This window comes from Belonocnema kinseyi, chromosome 7 (assembly GCF_010883055.1).
Source record: "Belonocnema kinseyi isolate 2016_QV_RU_SX_M_011 chromosome 7, B_treatae_v1, whole genome shotgun sequence".
NCBI lineage: Eukaryota > Metazoa > Arthropoda > Insecta > Hymenoptera > Cynipidae > Belonocnema > Belonocnema kinseyi.
The window spans coordinates 86,013,796-86,036,362 of record NC_046663.1 but is presented as its reverse complement, the minus strand read 5'-3'; the positions used below and the strand labels follow the sequence as shown (position 1 = coordinate 86,036,362).

The window sequence follows — 22,567 nt, the reverse complement described above, 5'->3', positions numbered from 1 at the left end:
TTAAATTAAAAAGAATTAATTTTCAACCGAAAAAGACGAGTTTTCTACCGAAAGATGAAACAGTTAGATTTATGACTAAAAGAGATATTTTCTATACTAAAAATAGAATTGGAGACTTTTCAATTAAAAAGAATTAGCTTTCAACTTTCTCAAATATAAACGATACTTTAATATTTGAACGGCCCATCAAGACAAGCCTAAAATTCTGAAATATATAATGTAAAAGAAACATTCATTTTGGAACGAAAAATTAACTTAAAAATCTTAAATATAAAATTATATTCTACATTTTAACGGAGATATTTGTTAACAATGAGCACAATTCTAGAGATTTTTCTTCGAAGAGCGAGACGGTATTTATTGCGCAAGTAAAAACAATTATAAAAAATTCCCGGTAATCAAAAAAATTCAGTCGCCACCCGGAAATTATATTCTTGGATACGAAATTTTTGATATTTCAATTGATTGGATAGATTTTTCTTCTAAAAATTCGTAAAATTCTTGGATAAAAAATAAAGCCACTGTCATTTTCGGCTCTCAAAAAATTCCCGGCCCACTGACCATCCTGGTGAATGATTACGATTATAATGCGGAATGTTATCTTAACATGCATGTCCCACATTGTGTGATAAATTGAAGTTAATTACACACAGAAATTTTTTAAATAAAGTTAATTGTCGGGTCGTTTTGACTTCATAAACACACCGTGGAGCGTCGACAGGTTTAGGATATAGAAATGATGCCACCGTTGATTGGATATTTAAGTCCTGAAGACCCAAGCTAAACCAAACTGAGGGGAGAATTAAACGGCAGCAGCAGTTTGTGAAAGTGACCGCACCAAAGATCTATCACACCTGACACCAGTTCCCGTTCGTTCAATTCTGGTACAGTGGATACTTAATATGGAGTTCGGACACAATGGACTTTCCATAAACTCATCTGCCACCCACTGAGGAACCTGATTCAAAAAAAGATTTGATTTACGCAAACTATTTTTTTATTTAATCAACCAAATACGCCATCTACCAAAAGATTTGGTTGAAACAATAGAAAATTTGGACTGGGTCAATCAAATATTTGGTTGTCCATATAAGAACCATATTATATGGTTGAAAAACAAAAATTTGTTTCGATTCCATTAACATTTAAGTAACATTGAAGGTTGCATGTAAAACACTCAGAAAACGATTTGGCTGAATCAAAAAGACTTTTGTTGATTCAACCACAGAATATGGTTATTATATGGAAAATAAAATATTTGGTACACCTAACAAAATTTGGTGGTTGTTTTAACAAAACCTTTTGGTAAGTGGACTACCTGTTTGCTTCAACGATAGAAATCGGTTGGATAAATAAAATATTTTGTTGAAACAACTAAATTTTCATGTATATCCAAGAAAAATGTTCCGATTCCAGAAATTTTTTTCTGTTTGAAGTTTAGATGAAATGCTACTGATAAATTCGGGTAGTAATGTTTAGACATATTGTAATTAGTTCCATTACAAGTTAAATAGGATGATTTTTCACTAAAATAGGGAAATATATTCTTTTAAATAAAATTAATGTAGGTACCATATTGAACTCAATGTGAAACGCTTTAAATTCCTATAAACTTTTAAGTAAAAATACTGCAATCTCAACATAATAGATCAATGTTACCTAAAAGATTCATTTTAAACCGGAAAGATTATTTTCTCCTAAAGACGCGAATTTTTGACAAATTACACGCATTTTCAACCAAATAATTGAGTTTTCTAATCAAAAAGATGAATTTTCCACCAAAAGTGGAAGATAACTTTTCAGTTGAGACCAATAAAAAAAGATGTATTCTCGACACAAAATGTAATAGTTAAAACTCTAATGAGTATAAAGGAAAATTCAACAAAACAGTCAAATCCTCAACTAAAACAGGTAGACCAATTTTGAACAAAATACATGAGATGAATTGCTCATTAGAATTATGAATCTTAAAAAAAAATCATTTTTAACAAAATAGTTGAATCTTCAACCAAAAGAAGTGATCAATTGTGATCCAAACACTTTCATTTTTAAACAAAAAAGAATTAAATCTTTACCAGAAAAGATATGAATTTTCATAAAAAAGCTAATTTTTGAAGCTAGAAGGTCGAATTTTTTCTAAAATCGCATTTAAGTAAAAAAGCCATGAAAAGATAAATTTTTTTGGAAATAGGGAAAAAAATAGAATTCTTTAAAAAAGGGGAAAAGAGGGGAATAGGGAAAAGAGTGTGAAGTCTGATATTGAATAACATTTTCGTACCAATCATTACTGTAGTTTTCATCCATAGATTAAGAAAACTGTCCTTTTTTAAATAAAAACCAAAATGAGATGGATTACAGAGACTAAAGTGAAATTTCCCTTAAAAAGTGAATACAGCATCCTTTTCTTTAAAAAGTGATTAGAAAGTGACTTGGCGAAAAAAGTGACTGCATGGGCTCATGATAACTACGTAACATTATAAACCTAATCGGAAAAAAGATTATTGCCCTGTGCCACAAAAATCTGAGTCTAGTCTAGGATATGAGATATGGTGTGAAGACTGTAAAGGCTTGACACTACGCATTCCATAGGATTCTGGGATTTTCCTCTTTTTTTCTTATTCAGTCTGGAACCCCCGACCCTTCGCGTTCCTTAAGCCTAGGTTTGGAAATAGAAATCCAAAAATAAGTGTGTGCGTGAATCTGTTCTGTGGAAGATCCCTCCAGACAGAACCGGAAGTCGTTGAGTGATTAGAAAATTAGGGGCTTAGTAATTGGATTTTCTAACATATTTGCAAAGTTTAGACGGTTTTGCAGCTTCTTTATTCGCATTAGTAAGTTGATTGAAATCAAGATCATCATTTAAAAATCCTGATAAATTACAGATCTTAGGATATAAAAATAAAATGACCATAAAATTTAGATGTCAAAGTTATGAATATTAGACAGATTAAATCAGGAATGTCAGGCCCATAAAATCCTGCATAATTGACTCATGAATTTAAATTGGAATCATGAATCAGCAGTTTTATATCAATGTTTATTAACCAATTTCACATGATCCTGAATATTTTCTGGCTGATGATTATCGATTATAAAAATTACGCCTGCAGAAATCAAATCAGTAAATTTTGGTTTTACTAATGTCAGTAATTATTAAACGTTTCTTCATTGATTCTGATAGTTTTAATAAATACCTAAGTGCGAATTGCCGGAGCTGAATACATGGTCCTGTGTTGGTCCGCTTTTGGCAGCCAAAGGTCGGCTAAAGTTATTGGGCCAATATCGGCATTTTAATCAGCCCAATGTTGAGCCACTGCGGGCAGCCTATATTGGCTATTTATATTTGCCGATCCTCCACCAATGCTTGGTCCAGAATCGGCACTTTATTTCGCTTAATAAACAAAATCTTACACGAAAGATAAAAAAAAATTTATTAAAAAATGGTCAAAGCTCACGATGAAATTTTTTAAGTTCTGCCATTAAAAATATTAAAAGTTTATGAAAAAAATACATTTCCTGCCATTGCAAAAAGTTGTAAAGTAGGCTACAACGAAAAAAAAACGAAATATTATGCGCAAAAAAATTGTAATCGATTAAAATTATTGTATTGATATTCCTGTTAACAGTTCGTGTATTTTACATTTACACAACTTCGCATAATAATAAATAATTATAAAAAGTGAGCTTAAAATTTAGTTCTTAAACTTTTCTGAGCTGCAGCTTATGAAGATGGCTTTTTCACAGAGTTTCAACTTGTCGGTTTAGCGCAGTGGTTAGCACTCCCGACTGCTAGACGATAGATTTAGGTATATATATGTAGGTTGGATACTCCGTAGCGTTAGAAATTTTATTTGTAATATAATGTTCAGATGTAATATATGTATTCAATCTAAACAAGACCATTAGTATTTATATTCAAAGTACTCGCAATCAATTAATACTTATTTTTTAAATACCTTTTTTGTCATATCCTTAGACATTAGAGTATAGCAGTATTGGTACCCAGTGTTGGGCCGACAATGGCAGCCAAGTCAATGCCATAGTTATCAATTCGGTAATGGCGCGACGATGGCAGCTAGGTTTGGTCCAATACTGGTACCCAGTGTTGGGCCGACAATGGCAGCCAAACCTTGGCTGTCAGACGCAGGCCATAGTTATCATTCCGTTTTTGGCGCGATAACGGCATCCGAGCTTCGGCAATATTTTTGCCGACTATGGGCCAATGTTGGGCCGTATGTGACTTCGCACTTGGGTAGAACAGCCTCGTGAAATTGAATAGAAAGAAATGATTTAGAAAATCTCTTTAAACTTGACAGTCCAAAATTCTCTCAAAATAGGGGAAATAGGGTGATCTTTCGCGAATATAGGGAAATAAATTCTTTGTATTTTAATTGCACGTACCATATTGCTAAGATTTCAAGATGAAATATATTGAGTTTTCCACAAAATTTTTGAATTTACAACCAAAAAAGATTACTTCTATCAGAAGAGATGAATTCTCAATCCAAAAAGACAAATTAAAAAAATATTTTTCAGAGTAGTTTACAATTTACAATTTTAGTTAAAAATGTATACGTTTTTGTTAAAAATTAGTTTTTTTAGAATTGATTTTCTTCAACTGTAAACGTAATTATTCGGTTTTTGGTACAAAATTGTTCTTTCCTAGTTGAAAATTTAACTGATTGGTTAAAAATTAAAATATTTTCATGAAAATGAATAATTTCGAGTTGAAAATTTAAGCGTTTTGTAGAAAATTCGTCTTTCAGATTAAAAATTCAAAAATTTGGTAGAAAATTAAACTACAGTGAACCCTAGAAAAAGATCCCCCTGATATAGTTCTTCCGAGAATTGACGCCGCGCCGCAACTAGGAGTAAAACGAGCTGCGCGGGGTAAGCGGCGGTCGCTCAAGCGTGAACAAACAAAAGCGTTTTCTACGAAACGGTACCAAGTTTGAATTGAATCGGTGAAGTAGTTTTAAAATGACAGAGAGGAAACGGGGAATGAGTGTGAAGTATGCCTTTTTCTAAATCAAATCTAGATATTGAAAGTTTGGACTATCGCTACTGCACTCGTTATCGCCCAAAGTACATAACGATTGTTATGGCATGCCGGTTCTAATTATAGCGACTGTATGACGGTATTCTTTTCTCGTGCTCATTTGCGCGTACACGTGCTTATGTTCGTTGCAATCGAGTACAAAAACAGCGGATGCTAACGAATTATTATTATACGTTCGAGGGGCCCTTCATTGTTGTTTCAAATTACGATACCCAGTTTTTGTTTTTAATAAAAAAAAATGCAAATGATTAAAAAGAAATCAGAGCTTTTATCAAAACAAATTAAAAAATGTTGGTTTTTTTATTTAATCAATGTTGAAAACTACATACTTTATACATAAAAGCTTGGGGAAATAATACGAGGATAAATAAACATGTAAATCAATGATTATTAAAATATTTTTACTCGTTGAACACGTCACACTATAGTTATCGAATGCGAAAAACTCCCCCGGAATCATTTCAAAAGAAATTACACGACACGTATTTTACTGGATGGTTAAAAAAGAATAAAACTTTTTGTTTTCTTCATAAACTCTTTTTACAAAAATGACAAAGGATACTACAATGAAAAGAACAAAATTATTCCTCTGAAAAGGACCTAAAAAATAGCCTGTTAGCGATTTTCTTTATCTGGCCTATTCAAAAAAATGTACTTAAATGTGAATAACATGGCTGCGTCTGGTAGCCCTGAAAAATTTCGAGAGTTGGAAAGGGGATGGACTAGTCGTCCTGAAAATCCGGGAAAAGATTATGACAAAGATTTGATTACTTATCCCGAATTTCGGGACGACGCGACACTTCACAATAATATAGGATAAAATTGTATTTTCTTCAAAATAATACGATTTTATGATGGCATTCTATATAGTTGATAAGATATATTTGTGAAGGAATAATGGAAGAAATCAATTTTAGATAAATTGAGTACAAGTTAACATGTGTTTTTGATTAACATAAAAAATAAAAGTTCAGGGAAACAGTTTCAATAGTTTTTTTTGTCGATAGCATGCAAATGATTGTGTTGACAAAAATTTGAATAAATTGTCTTTTTAAAATTTTAAGAAAAATCGCCACCATTATGTTAATTTTATAGCTTTTCGAAAAGGTTTTCACCGGATTTAGAAATAAAACTAAAAGTTGTGTCAGATGCAAGGTGCAAAAATTAAATTCCTATATTAGTTTACAGAACACTAGACTTCGTCAACTTCGGCAATGTATTTTGATAGTCTGCGTCATCTGCTTTACACTGAGGCACTTTCTGTTAGAATAAATGATAAAAATGAATGAGAATTTAGTATAATATCGTTTCAAAATAGGGAAAACAGGGTTTGGATATAAAAGATCAATATAGCGGTTTTCAGTCGTCAAAACTAATATTTTTGTTTGAACAAATGGAAAGTTGCATTAACTCTTATAAAACTTGCGAGAATTTAAAATGCAGTATATCAAAGTTGACAAGCGAAGTTAAAACGATAGCAATAGATTTTATTCGAAAGAGCAAAAACATCTTTTCAAGTTGTCATACAAAGCATATGAGAAACTCAAACGAATATATGAAAAATACCTTATTCCAACAAAAGATTTAGCCTTCAGAGTAAGGAACTATATACACAAATTAAATACAATTAAATATGGAAACAAGCGTAAAATTATTATTTTTATCATTATATACTTAATTTATTAATTACATACATAATCGCACGCTTAATCGCTATGAAAAATCGGTACGGCTGCGGCGAAATTCGAACCTATGAGATTCGAACTACTATGCGGCTCAGAATTCTGCCAGCTTCATATTGACAATATCAATGTCTAAAATACGTTTTCGAGATTAGGATATTCACTATTTTTCTTATTCAAAATTAAATCAATTTTTTAATTTTCGGGCTTTAAATCTGCTGAATTAACTGCGGGATAAATATACTCTAACTTGTATATGAAGTACTGACATAACGGGTTTGTACATGACAGTCCAATATTGAAATTAAAGTAATATGTGAGGTTGTTTGTCATTTAAAAGCATCGGAACTTTTCACCTCTTTTAATATTTGATAATATTTATGGGTCTTCAGTTTTTACTATGATATTTGATTCAACGTACCAAAATATTATTTTATAATGATTGCTAAATTGACATGGTGCAGTGCTGCCAACCCTCAAATGTGATTATTTCACTGAATCAATAAGGAACCTTTCACTGGTTGTCAGTGACGCCTTTCTAGCTATTTGTATCAGTGAAATTTTAATGATTCAGATTTAGAGAGTAAAATCAAAAAATGTATAACTTTAACAAAAAATGCCTTTATTATTTGTCGATTGAAAAAAGTTAAAGAAAGGTGAAATTTCTAAAATACATTGAGAAAAAAAAACAAATTGAATCAATAAAATATCGTACTGAATATGTCCAATATAATATTTTTTGGATGGAAATAAATTTTTCTTTTAATAAAAAATATATTTTCATTTGAAAAAAAAACTTCTTGAGAAAAGAAACATTTTGTTCGATTAAAAAAATATGTGAAAAAGGGAAATAGGGTGAGCTGCGATGACTGCACTTTGGACATAGATGAAATAAACATACCTTTTTGAAGCAATTTCGCAGATTATTGTATGAATGCAAATGCAAATAAAATCAGTTTTCAGAATCAACTTCTCGTTTGTGCAAAAGGCATTGAAACTAAAAATAATAATTGTTCCATTGAAGCTGATAAAAGATAATTTCATGGTGATTGTATCGGAAGTTGTTAACCGACACGCATACACTCTCATATATATATATATCCTTTCATTTGAATCAGTACTCAACCAACAATATTTAAAGAATTGAATTGAAGATTGCAAATATATTTTATGATAAGATAAATATTTTTTCCAATATAGAATATTATGAAAAGTTCAAAACCGTATTTTTTAAGACATCGAAGTGTGTAGACAATAAGTAAAGAATCCATATTTGCAGTTGAACGTGTAATTGAAGCGTCGAAAACACGCTCTTGAATTTGCTCGACATGAAGTTTAAAGTGTACACAGTTTAAAAATTGAATTTTACATCTTCGAAATTTGCAGACATTCAAAGTTTAAAAGTCGTTGCGCCGAGCGATAAACTTAAGTACGTTAAACAATTAACACATTTTCTATACGAATCAGCCAATTTTGAAAGCGCGTTAAATTGAAGAGAAAATAAAGGACTGTTTTTTTTTAAGGAGGACAATTTTTTCTTTTTAAAATACCCGAATAATGTACAAAAATGAATGAATTCGTCTTTTTGATAAGTAACTACAAATTTGTTTAAACTAGAAAATAAACACACTGACAACCATTATTTTTTGTATCCCTATTTTTAAATTTAAATATAAAATTAACATTATTATAAAATTTTTGTATTTCATGGTAACTATTATCTACAATAATTTAAAATAAAAGCAAGGACAACATTTTTAATATTTAAAATAACCGATTTCCAATCAAAAACGCTAACTTACTCTATTATTGATAATTCATTATGAAAATGAATTATTTTGTAATGAAATAACAGATTTTGTAAATTGTAAAAAACTGTTTAATTATTTGAATCTAATAACTTTGTATTAAAAATACCCACGTTTGGTGTAAAACAGTATCACAGCCTAAAATTGTTGTAAATTGAGAATTTTTATGATGATTTTTGTTCAAAAATACTAATTTCTGACGAAAAAAGCTAACATAAAATATGTATATTTTCAATCATTTGTTAGCATTTCTTTTCTCTATATTTTTGCGTTAATCGTCGAGAATTTGTTTTGGCCTTTTTTCTTTGAATCGCAGTTTCCCCAAGATACTCATAATTTCTTTATTAATGGCTCCAAGTTTTCTTATAATTCTTAAAAAATTAATTGAGGAAAATAGGGGAGAAAATAGGAAAAAATAGGAATAGGAGACTAACTGTGACCTCTGAAATGCATATAAGGTACGGTTATAAATATTAGGTAATGAAAGTCAGGAGCATTCACAGAAAAAAATTTAGGGGAGAGTTTAGTGATCCGTTCCAATTTGTAATGTTACAATTTTTTTAATTTCGGGAGGGGGGGGGGGGGGGGGGGGGGCAAAAAAAACCCCTTGTGTACGCCACTGATGAAAATACGTGCAAGTCAAAAGTTTGCAATTTAAATAAAACACTCTTACAACCACGAATACATTTTTTGTTTTATTACTCACACCTTTTTGAATATTTACCATGCATAGAATCCAGCCTGAATTCCCTTTTTCACTGCACCCCAATTACCCCAACTCTTAATCAGCCTGAAACATGTGGAGTTCCCAAATTCTACACCGTTGCAGCCGCATTTTTATTATAAGCTCTTGCATTGGCCTGAACATTTGGTCAGAGAAGAGGAAAACTATAGAAAACCAAAACTACTGGGCACAGCCGGTAGCAGACAGACGAGTTTGATTGTAGACATTCCATGAAATCGAGTGCCCACACATCAATCCTCGGCGTCAAACTTTCCGCTCGAAATTAGTTAAAAGCAGTAAAAACACGACTTAACAGATGAATATCATTTAAAATTTCGCTTAAGAGTTTAATCCAATAGTTTCACGGTGAGTTAAAAATATGCCCTTTTAGGAAACTAATTAACAGATTCAAGGAATCGATATATCTGTATTTATAGTCTCTTCTAAGTTTAGATTTGTGACACTGACTCTGCTAAAAACGTATCTCTATACCTTTTGAACTAATCTTAAACGTGTACCAGTTACGTATATTTTACCCTTTTTTAAGAGCAAGAGGTTGTCGACCGAGGTGGTTTCCCGTGCCCAGAGTGCAAGTGCACCGACTTGACATTGGCCAATTTATTATAAAGCACGATCGAGTTACAAAGTCGTGACAAGAGAGCAAAGAAAATTACTTCCGGCAACTAGATTGCAAATACAAACCAATGCAAACCAATACAAACCAACAAAAACATCGCTAACTGCCTTTATTATAGAAGCAAAATATGTATATTTTTCCAATATTTTTAGAAAGTTTCTGCTATTATAAAAAAAGCATCCTATCACTTTTATACTGGCTAAACTATTTTTGAGGCTGAGAATTTTAACTCTTAAATGATGCAAGCTTACACAAAAGAGTGATATATGTTTTTGTAGAACTTTTTTAGACGCGACAACTTATACTATCCGAGAAAAATGAAAAATTAAGATTTTTCATAAATTTTTTTTTTAAATCCTTCAACTTAAAATAGGGTGGTCCCAAAACTTCATTTTTGAAATTCCATGATTTTCCCTTCACTAATTTTTCATTTTTCCTGATAATTAACCCTTTCGTTGGCAGAGAGAATTCGACAAAAAGTGCCCAAAATGGCAGGAAAATTTGTTATCCTAAAAATTTGTATCCTGAGGTTTTTGGGATCGCTGAATCCAAATATAAAAAAACTACCGCTATTTAAAATTTTCGAATTTTGACTTCAAATTCTTATTCCGCGACCCCAAAAACTCGCAAGTGCCGAGATTGATCCAAATCGAGCCGTCTTTTGTATTTTCGTCCACCATTTTCGATCCACCATTTTGAAATTTGACTTCAGATTCGAATTTAGTGACCCCAAAACCCCCCGAATAAGACTTGAATGCAAAATCAGACTAAGTTAAATAGGAAAAAAGAAGTCTCAGCGCTGCTGCAGCCTAATTTGTTTGAAAAAAGTGAAATATTCAAACACAGGGGTTGAAAGGGGTTGAAAGTGCCTAACAGTCGTAAATGACCCCAGTCGGAATTGTTCCAAATTCGAAGGCACTCTGATACACATCAATATCCGATACATATTAGAAGTAAATCGACATTTTCGTGAGTAAAAAGCTCAATATTTCGAAAATGATAAGAGAACGACCTTTTTTCGGTGAGATTCGTGTTCAGCATGAAAAAATAGATAAAATATGCGAGTTTGAACAAAATCGAAGGTAATGGATCTTTTATGCAGTTTTAGCAAAATATATTTAAAATATGTTGAATTCTCTTGACATTTTTTGAAGTCGTAAAAAATTCCTAACAAATTTTTAAACTACCTTAAAATCTTTAACAATTTTAAAAATATTTAGAAATATTTTGAAATACAGTGAAACTTTTCTATAGCGCCGATTTTGGGGCTGACGGTGGATGGGAGCTAACTCATTACAGCCCGCACCGCTTTTGTTTGTTTGCGCCTGAGTGCTGGCCTGAGTGACAACCGCAGACCCCACGCAGCACCTGTTACACCTACCTGTGGCGAGGCGTCGATTCTCGGAAGGGCTATAGAAGGGAGGGCTATTTAAGTATTTCACTGTAATTTTAAAATATAAATAAGGTTCTTGAATTACTAAAAGTCTGTTAAATCTCTTAAAATCTTCGGAAATTTTTGAAAATTCTTCAAAATCTATCCAATTTCTTAAAATATATATTGATTTCTCTGAAATGATTTAAAATATCTTAAAAAATATTTTTATATTTAGTTTAAATAGTGTTTGATCCCCTAAATTATTCTGGAAAGTCCCGAAATCCTCTGAAATCTTTTAAAATCCCTCGGATTTTTTCAATCCCGCATGAACATTTTTTTTAATTTCTTAAAATCATTGTAATCCTTAAAAACTTTTAATAGTACTTGAAAATTCACTGGAAATTTTTTAAATACCCTAAAATACTTCGAATCTTTTGAAATATTTTGTAATGCCTTGCAACTATCCAAAGCTTTTGAAAATGCTCTAAAACATTTTATAGCCTTTGAAATTATTCCTCCAAATTATGGAAATCGGTTACAAATCTCATGAAATCTTTTTAAATACCCTAAAATATTGCACATCCTTTTAAATCTTTTAAAATCGCTTGATAATTTTCAAAGCTTTTGAAAATTACTTGTTACTTTTAAAAACGCTCTAACATTGTCAAAATCCTTTGAAAACCATTCAAACTTTTTGAATCTGTTAAAAATTTCTTGGGATATTTAAAAATACCCTAAAATATTTCAAAAGCATTTAACAAAATTTATGTAAATGAAGTTCCGAACGTTCAAATGAACGAAATTTTTTACTGATAATTACGTAAACTATAAAAGGGGCTAAAATGTTTGTTCATTTATATTGGAATTCATTTATTAATGAAACAGAATTATAATGCATATTTTAAAATGCAGCTGGAACAATATTGATGGATAAAATAAAAATGGGGAAAAATATTTCGTTTTGAACGTTCGGAACTTCAGTTACACACAAAATTTAGAAATAGGTATAGACCTGAATTCAAAAATAGTTAGCTCATGAGTTAATTTAATGAAAGAAACTCATTGAAAAATTAATTTTATTCTTGTTTGAAATAGCGAAATGAAAATGAAGACTGGAGAGGAAATCTAATACTGTTGACTGTCAGAAAGGGGAAAATCGCAATGCAGAATAAATTTGACCTAGTACTGGATCTCATACTGGTAGACGCTATTACGAATTGCGTCTAGACAACTTTTTTACTTGTTTGTCCTGTTTGTAAACAACCGGGATTATCGACCTAACAAACCGCTATATTCACGTATCATTTGTAAAACTCAATAAGGCAATAAGGAGATGCTGAAAAAAAGAAAGGGAAAAGCGAAACTGTTTTATAAACTCTTTTTTTCAGCGTGTAATTTATTTCTATTTGGATTATAAAAATTTAATCTTTCTATGGTGAAAAAAAGGAACATGTATTTCACAGTGTGATCAACATTTTTTTGTGTTTGTTGCAATAATTCGAAGATTACCTGCAAATTCTCGAGAACTAACAAATTTTTTTCAAAATGCAGCATTTTCCAAACGAGCGCAGATATTCAGAATTCTATTTTGTTGTTCACACTGGCAATTCTGGTTCTTCAAATTACATTTGAAAAAATTTTTAATTTATAAAAATGAAAATATTTGAAGAATTTAATTTTCGCATTTTTTCGGAGACAATGAAAGACCTCTAGCAATTTCCGACAAATAATATCTCTCGCTGTTTTCTTCTATATCTTAAAATTTTCTGGAAAGCACTACTATTTTTTCTGTATTTGTTTATAAGTTCTGCTTATCCAAAAGCTTGAGGGGGACTTAGCTTTTCGTAGCATTGAAGAATTAAATAAAAACAGCTGTCATTTTGTCATTAATTTTTTCTCTAATATTCAGAGATCAATTAAAAGACCAAACATTTTCAGATCGAATAAAAAAAATCCCGAATACTTACGCTCGATCGAGAAATACCGCATTTTGAAAAACAAATCTCTCATTTTTTTCAAATTCACAAGTAATTTTGAAATAAAGATCAAAAATAATTTCTTGTGGTCAAACTGTAAAATACCTATCCCTTCATTTTCAATCTTGAATGATATATCCAAATAAAAATGAATGTTGACACCATGAACTAGACTTTTCTTGAAATGTTGCCTCATTTGAAACTGAATTGGACAAAAAAATTTATTGTTCATTTTCAACCTGAATAACTGTCAACGTATCTCAAGATAAACTGAGATAAACTGAATTTTCGAATTATAATTTCGCAAAAACAGTAGAAATCAGTGAAGCGATAAGCAGTTTTGAAAAATTAATCCTTCTATTTGTTACTCATTTCAAGGCTCACGATAAATTATGCATTCGCGTGGAGTTAACGATAATACTAATAAACACAGCTTCAGGATGGAATTATTCATGGAAAGCCGCAAGACATTACGATTGAACAGAAAAAAATTCTGCATTTTCTCTTCTCCTCTGAAGATTCTAGGAAGCTCGAAGAGTTATTGTGTAATAATTTTCCATAAAAATAACTTAGTATGCGGTATGAATAAACCCTCAAGTCTTAATTTACTGCTCTAAAAAAGTTAAAACAGCGCTAAAAAGAAGAAATAAAGATAAAAAGGTTATAAAGAAAAAAACCCTAAGGAGCCACCAATAACCGACGTTATCAATTTTTGGGAAAAGATGATCACGTTAAAATTACGGTTAATAACAGGGGGAAGGAGGTCGCTGGAAGGAACGTTACGCAATAGATAACATTGGTACGTTTGCTAGAATAAGAGCACTAAATCTTGGTACCTTAGCCCTATTATTGGCATGTCAAAAACCGAAAGGAATTTCTTTTATTTTGAATACATACTTCATTGCCACAGTAAAAAGAAAGTGTTAATGAAGCACCAATATCAGGGTGCCATATACCTGCAACAGAAATTACCCTTGAAGTGTGAATGCTGCACCGTAATGTAGGGTACAGATTCCCAATCATTTAGGGTATGAAGTACCTACTACTTAGGGTACGACTTGTCCGCTTCTTGGGGTACGAAATGAAAATCTTCATTATCGACGCATAATCTACGCGTTCGTAACTTCTTAAATACTTTTCAAGATTTAAAATAGCCATGTTTAAATGCATTGTTTATTATTTTGACAGCTTTGCTAATTGTATATCTTGGTCATTGAAGTTTAGCAGGTGCGTTGTTCGCACTTTGTAAAATCGAGCCATTAGGTATTTCAGATTAGGTGGGGATATCCAAGATGTCTGCACGTTGAGGGGCAAACAATAATACCAAATACATGGGACTAAACTTTATTTTTATAATAACTTGGAAAATAATTATTTTTCACGATGAGTTTATTCAGAGTATTTAACTATTCAATAACTATTTAATTGAATAATAAAATTGATATGTTTTTTGTAACTGTGAAAAATATTTTTTTCTAGTTATAAACTAAGTTCAGTTTTATCCTATGAGATTTGTATTATTGCTTGGCCCTCATTGTACAGACATCTTGCCAGCTGACGTCACAACTTGAAATACTTAATATTAGAAATCTTAGCGCATATATAACTGGAGGGAACCCGACAATGGCAAAGTTATTGGCAAAATAAAATAGCCGGACTATGATTTAGCGGGATAAGTTATCTCTCTCGCGCAGCGATCTGATTGGCTCTTTACAGCTCCCCTCCAAATAAAGGTTAAATAGATTACATGTATGCGCAAGTAAAGAGCTATTTATGGAGCAAAATTGAAAAGACCAATCACGTTGATGTGCGAGAGAGATAGCTTATCCCCCAGTCCCAGTCAGTGGTGGCAGAACGCGGATATCTCTGGCATGCGCAGTAGTTATTCCTGTTTATTTTTAGGTTATGTAAGGCCATGTGTCAATTTAAAAATACACAAGAATCACTACTGCGAATGGTTGAGATACTGCGTTTGCTCATAATATAACTTTTTATCTTGAATAATTCGTACCTTAATAAGAATACGTAGTGGAGCATAGGCATGTTAAGATTATTAGAAAAGTAGAGTATATGGATGCTAAATTCCACACGCATGAAGTTGTTCGATATTTAAGATGAAAAGGTCTTTCTATATACGTGTAATAATAGCATCCTCAGATTTAACTGAATTAAAAAAAAAAAACATTAGGAATACATACAAATCCAATTTGATCAAAATAAAAACTATTTGAAAAAATTTTCGATGACTAGACATTAATCTAGAAAGTTTGAAATATGTTTCAAAACATTACTTTATTATTAAAGTTAAATATTATGATACCATTTTAACATTATTATTATTTATAATAATAAGTTTAACTTCATTCATTAAAAAAAACTGATTTAAATTCGAATTAAAAATACGATAACTGAATCTACAATTATTTAGGGGCTATAAAACTATACAATTTAAATAATAATTTTTTTTGTCAATTTTTACATTTATATTCAATTCTCGTACTGTTTGTTGAGTAATTATTTACATGAAAGTAACAGAACCTCGATTTGAACTTCTCGTCAACAAAATACGAAAATGTATACTTATAACTCAAGCATTTAACCATTTTTTTGGCAATAAATAATGCCTTGAAAAATATAATAAACATTTTAAACATTCATGCGTTAAAAAGAGAGATTCAAGCCTAGTTTCACCAAGTGGAATCCACGTACATTCAACTTTTCTAAGACCATGGCATGTACCCCAAGTTCGAGAGATATCTGAATCCCTACCGAGGTACAGTAAATACCGTTATAATTTTACCTGCAACAAAATATACCGCCAAGTTTGTACTGTATGCACTAAATAATAACAATATGCATTGTACGTAAAAATGATAGCAGAATTAGATTAATTGAGACAAAACATGCTAATATGATGATAAAATTGAAAGCATTATTTTTTCTCTGTTTTTAAGAAACATAATTCTTTTTTCACTGAAATGCAAACCGAGTTCACAGAACCCATCAAGAAAAATCAATTACGTTTGGTTGAAAAAATCTGCTATCAAATTTTTGGTTCGGAATTCAAAGCCATTTTAAACTTTTTATCAACATTTTCCTTCTTTTCTTAAAAAAAAAGTTTTTTAGAAAAAATGTATATTGCGTACATGAAAGACCAGCCAATTTTTTTGTCAATAAGGAAGTTTTAGTTTTTATAATATTTTTTACTACTTTGGACTAATAGTACAATATTTAGCGTATTTTTTAAAGCGAGATTTGGAAAAGGGGTTCGAGTTAGAACAGATCACTCTTCTGCGACAAGTCACTAACACTCGTATTTTTTAAAGGGAGAGTTGGAAAGGGGGTTTGAGATGTGATTAATCACTCTTCTGTAACCAGATACCGGGCTACAAAATTAAAATACGTCAAAAAATGCCGTAAAGCTTTTTTGTACATTTACATTATTAACTGAAATCACCGGAAAAACATGAAACCTTTATTGGGTTTTTGTAGCTTTGAACTTGAAAAATAGATTTGCGGGTATTTTCACTATAATTTTCGTAATCAATGAGTCAAAATAAATGGGTATACGCAGTTTCAAATTAATCGCAGTTAAGTACTTTTCGGAATTTTATCCGATCAGAAAGTCAGCTACTTGGTTAAAAGTTGAACTACTTTGTTAAAAATACATTTTTTTGTTGTAGATTTATCTCCTAGGTTGAAAATGTAACTATACGAAACTCCCGGTTTAAGTACAGTGTCGAGGGTTGCCTGAAAATAGTCTTGATCCTAAATCGGGGGAATCCAAGCATAAGCAGTCAGGGCCGTGTGAAACATTTCTGTTGGATTTTTCAACGCAGTAAAAAATATTTATTTAATCTTTTCAATTTTGTTATCTAATATATATTAACAGTTAAAAGTGTATATATGGCCAACAATATAATCTACACTTCTTAATATTTATATTAATATTAATTAATATTATTAATATTTATTCATATATTCTGAGAAGTCAGTATGAAGTCAGAAAGTGTGATTCAAGCGCTGTGAGTCATTTGTATAATATAAACTATATAACCATGGATGAAAATGTGTATGGTGTATGCATGTGGTACGTGTGACATATTCATTCTTTAGTCTAAAATCGCATCCCAAAGAGTAAAGACCTGCCTTCCGGATGTCTTGAATAAATTGATTCTTTTAAATAAATTATATTGTTTTTGTTCATAACCTGTTTCTCAATAGATTAATTCAGAGAAGCTTCTAAAATCATATTATTACTAGTTTTTTTTTAATGATTTCTTGTTCTGCTATTCATAATTTTTACTCTTACTGTTCCAATAAGCTTCGTGAGCCAACTTTTTCACTTGGCCTGTTAGCTCACATTTCACTTTGAACGACAAACGCTGTTTCATATTTTCCTTTTCGGCATTTTTCAAAATCGTAACCCATCCAAAATCGAAACATCTCGCTAAACACTGAAAACAAACTGACGCAAGTGCTGTCAGCTGACGCACTTATCTGCTAAATGCAATGCCCGCTTTTATTGCTACGCTACTGGTCTATTACCTATTACTAACGTAATTCACTCGATTCACTCGAATCAGCGAGCTGAGGAATTGCGTGGGCCACCAGTTCTAGGAATCCCTAAATATCGGGATCCTAAGCCAAGAGTATGATGTATTCCATTTTTAGAAAATTAATCTCATTGGTTAAAAACAAGCATCTTTTGGGTTGATTTTTGTAGTTGAAAATTCATACATTTTCTTGAAAAGTAATATTTTATGGTTTTTGTTACAGATTAAACTATTTTTATCAAAATTCAACTTTTTTATAAAAAGTTTACTTTCTTTTTAAAAAAATCACATGTTTGAGTTGAGAATTCAAACGCTTTGCAGATAATTCGTCCTTTCGGATTTACAATTCAATATTTTTGTTGAAAAATAATGCATTGGGTTGAAAACTCGTGTTTTTTGTAGAACATTAATGTTCTTGCTGAAAAATTGACCTATATGGTTCAAAATTCATTTTTTTGTTGAAAATTAACTACTGGTTTTAAACTTGAACAAGTTTATTATAAATTCATATTTTTTAAGATTTACCTCCTTGATTGCAAATTTAACTACAACTCCAATTCTAGAAAATTAATCTTCCGTATTAAAAAATCATCTGTTGGGTTGAACTTTCTTATTGAAAACTCATTTCTTTTAAGATTCATAATTTTAATTGAATATTTATACCTTGTTGAAAATGTAACCATATTGCTAAAAAATGGTTCTTTTTTTGGTTGATAATTAATTTTTTTTGAACTATCAATGTAACTATTGCACTTTTGGCTGATAATTGATATTTTTATTGAAAATAAATCTTTTCTGGATAAAAATGTATCCCTTTTTATTGAAAATGCGATTTGTAAATTTATTTGCTTTGGCCGAGGTTTCAGCAATTTCATAGAAAATAAAACTGTTCGGTTGAAAATGATCTTTTTCGTTAAAATGCACATTTTTGGTTTAAATTCAATTGTTTGGTTAAAAAATTATATTTTGGGTTAAAAATTTTACCGCTTTTCAGATAATTCGTTCTTTTGGTTTTGAAATTCAAAATTTTTGTTGAAAATTTGTCTTTTTGTTTAGAGAATTAATATTCATTGTTAAAAATTCAACATATATTTCGACTTGAAATCTTACAATTTAAAGTGTTTCATGAGTGATTCCATTTAAAAACATGCAATGACGTCTGCATGAGATTATCAGAATATTTTGGCATGAAAGGATATTACACATATTCTACATTCATGAAGGAACACGTGTTTCACCGTTTGACGGATTTTTTTTCAGGAAATTTTTCTGTTGATAACTTTACAATTTCATGAAAACTGCCAACATTTTTTTTTTAATTGATGCAGTTTTTTTTATCAAATACACATATTCGGTTGGTTTTTCTGTCATGTCATGAGGAATTCTTAGATCTATCGAATGATTCGAGAAAAATATCAAAATTTTTTTTAATGAGAAAATGGCGGCGGTTTTTCTGAAAAAGGATTCTTTAAGTTTGGCTTTTGGTAAATAATTTCTTCCTATTAAAAAAAAAAAATTTCGAACAAATATCAAAATCGTTGATTTTTTCAAAAACTAACGAAGAAAGGAGTAAATTTCATGGAAAAAGTTGTTCAGAAATTAATTTTCCTTAAAAAAACCACTTTCAATTTTTTAATATATATCACCATTTCAATTTACATACTTATTTACTCAATCATGATTATCTCGATCCGGATCCATTACCGTCTCTCGTACTATTAGAAAAATCATAGTTGACAATTTTTTTAAAATAACTAGTGCGAGCACTTAGAGAATATTATTATTATATTTTATTTAAAACTTTTACTCGGGTGAACCCGGTTATACATCATAGCCATGGACTAAGTCAAGTGACTGATGAGATTAGGATATTATTAGTCAATCCAATACGATGCATGAAACCTCCTGCGATGATGTTGTAGGTGTATAACTACGAACTGGCGTCAGACTTGAGCCAGATCAGTTCTTCCAGACTAGACAGTCTAGGTAAATCCAGACTTGGGCCAGACCTGTAACCAGACTGCCCGAACATTTTTCTACACGGGGAGCGGCCGCGAGCATTGGAGGTGACAATTTTACATTATTATGACATTATTGTTGATATTACACACGCACACAAACACACACCCACACACACAGAGGGGGGGGGGAGACAAAGCATATGAATCAAATATATTGAATAAATCATTTGCTCATAATTAAAATATTTCAATTCAAGAAGTAACTTTGTGAGATAGCGTATGTTCAAAAGAATGTTTTGCTTTTTTTGCAATGTAGCAATGCAGCAATGAGAGGCGGTAACGGATCCGGATCGAGATAATCATAATTGAGTAAATAAATATATAAATTGATGCGGTGTAATTTATCTAAAAAAAAAACGCTTTCAGCTTTTTTAAAAGGAGTTGATTTCTAAGCAACTTTTTGCCATTATATTTACTGCTTTCTTCGGTAGTTTCTGGCAAAATTACAAATTTTGATTTCTTTTCAGAAAATGTTTTTTTTTTTCAAAAGGAAGAAATTTTTTAGCATAATCCAAACGTGCACAATATGTAGTTTATACTATCTACAATCTACACAAACAAAATTTTAAAGGTGGCATTTAAGAGAAAACACATTTTCAAAATTTTCAGAAAAACTGCTGCCATTTTCTCAACTTTGAAGATATGCATATATTTACCAAAAACTGCATCATTCTGAAAAATATTTTGGTAGTTTTTATGAAATTGTAAAGTTATCTTCAACAGCTCACCACTTCTGAAAAATTTGTTTAGCCAAACGGTGAAACACGTATTCCTTCATTTCGAGAGTAGAATAACAGAACTGAATGTCAAAATTTTTAGACAGCCATATGTAGAACTCATTTCATGATATGAAATGGGATCAGTCTCATATTGAACTCAATATGGCATTTACTTTAATGTTATTTGAAGAATGTGTTCCTTCATCGTTACCCTATTTTTGTTAATAATCACCCTCTTTCCTACGTTTTGACAGAGTTTTGAACTACGTTTTATTCCGGGGGGGGGGGGGGGGGGGGGGGGGGCGTTTGTAAACGAGGAGGGACAGAAGAGAAAAAATTACCAAAAATTGTTTGCGTAATTTATGGACGAAACCTACCAATTGCATGGATGGTCTTCCCAATGTCAACTAGTTAAAGCCCTAATTCCCCGCCTCAGCCGTGGTGGGAATAGATCAACATTCACCAAGAACATTCGCGAACATAAACGAAGATTCACGAACATCCTACCATCATTAACACCGTCATCAAAAAATAAAAATGCACGTGATTTGACGTCATTATAAAATTGCACACATCATGTGCGTTAGACATTGGAAATGAATAGCTAGTTCAAGGTCTTGAAATGAGCTGAGTCATCATAATATGATCTGATTAGCAGAAGCCCTGCTCGATATTCGTAATATAAGATAAGGAAAATCGCACAAAACGCAAAGGGATACCCTCAATTAAGGATATCCATAATTTTTAATGAAACATATTGAATATCGATAGAAAATTAATTAAGCAATGCCAATTATCTAAGGTTGCTTGTGGAGTATTCTATCAAGATTAAACTGTGGCATATGCTTATAATTAAACATAGATCGCATCTCTGATCATTAAAGAGTAAGAAAAAACTTTAATTTACTTATTTTATGGCACACCTCTTTTATAAATGCTTTTAAATTCTCTAGAAAAATGTTTTTACAAGTCTGATTATTAATTTCGAAGGAGAATAACAAAATAATTTAAGATGAGTTCATGGAAGGTCAATGGAATGTTTCTATTTGTTAATAAAAGACGGAAGAATTCCTATGGAATTTATCCAAATATAAGCATGAAAGTAAATTAAAAATAATATCGACACATTTTAAACAAATTTCTTAAAGAATTTCTGTATAGAATTTCTGTATAGAATTGCTCTAGTTTTTCCAGAGAACCTTAATGGCAGATAAATTCCAAAAAAATTCTACCACGAGGGTTTTTTTGGAGTGCAAATTTATCATAAGAATTTACCATTTATTTTGTTTAGAATAATCTGTAAATTCAACAGAAAATAAAAAACCAAAAATTGTCTACAAAATTGTCTACAAAAATGTTAAGAAGAACCCTCTTCCAATAAAAAAAAATATATATTGGAAATAAAAGGTTCCTGCTTTCGCATCAACAAAAATGCTACAAGAAAAACATTCAGCATAGATTTTTCTTCTAAAAAGTTGTAAAAATATCGGACAAAAAATGAATTTCAACCTGAAAATTCAAATTCAAATCTACAAAATTAAACAGTTTGAAATGTAAGGAAATCATGAGTCTGAAGTTCCCAACGTTTACAAAAAACGAAAAAAAACGAAAAATAAAATATTTGAAAAGTCAAAATGTTTTCATTGTTTAAGACAGTATTATGTGCAAAAAGTCCCATCTTAAAGTTTCAGCCCTCTAGCGTATGTGTAACCCACCCCAAATCAACCCCTAAATATAATAAAATTCATTAAAAATACAAAATTTCAAAAAGTCACAATTTTTTTAATGATTATCGCTGCATTTAGTGCCGAAAGTGCAACTAAAAAGTTTCATCCCTCTAGTGCATGCGGAACACACCCCAAATCAACCCATGCACACTATAAAATTCGTTAAAAATACACAATATAGAAAAGTCAAAATGTTTTTAATGATTATCGCTGCATTTAGAGCCAAAAGTACCACAAAAAAGTTTCATCCCTCTAGTGCATGTGGAACACATCCCAAATCAAC

General features: G+C 31.0%; 1 protein-coding gene across 1 annotated transcript in view; it reads right to left on the bottom strand.

Annotated features, from left to right (window-relative positions):
• The window catches only part of LOC117175920 (ubiquitin carboxyl-terminal hydrolase 31-like), a 63,341-nt gene that overhangs the window by 15,649 nt on the left and 25,125 nt on the right, over positions 1-22,567 (bottom strand). The gene's annotated exons all lie outside the window — the stretch shown is intronic.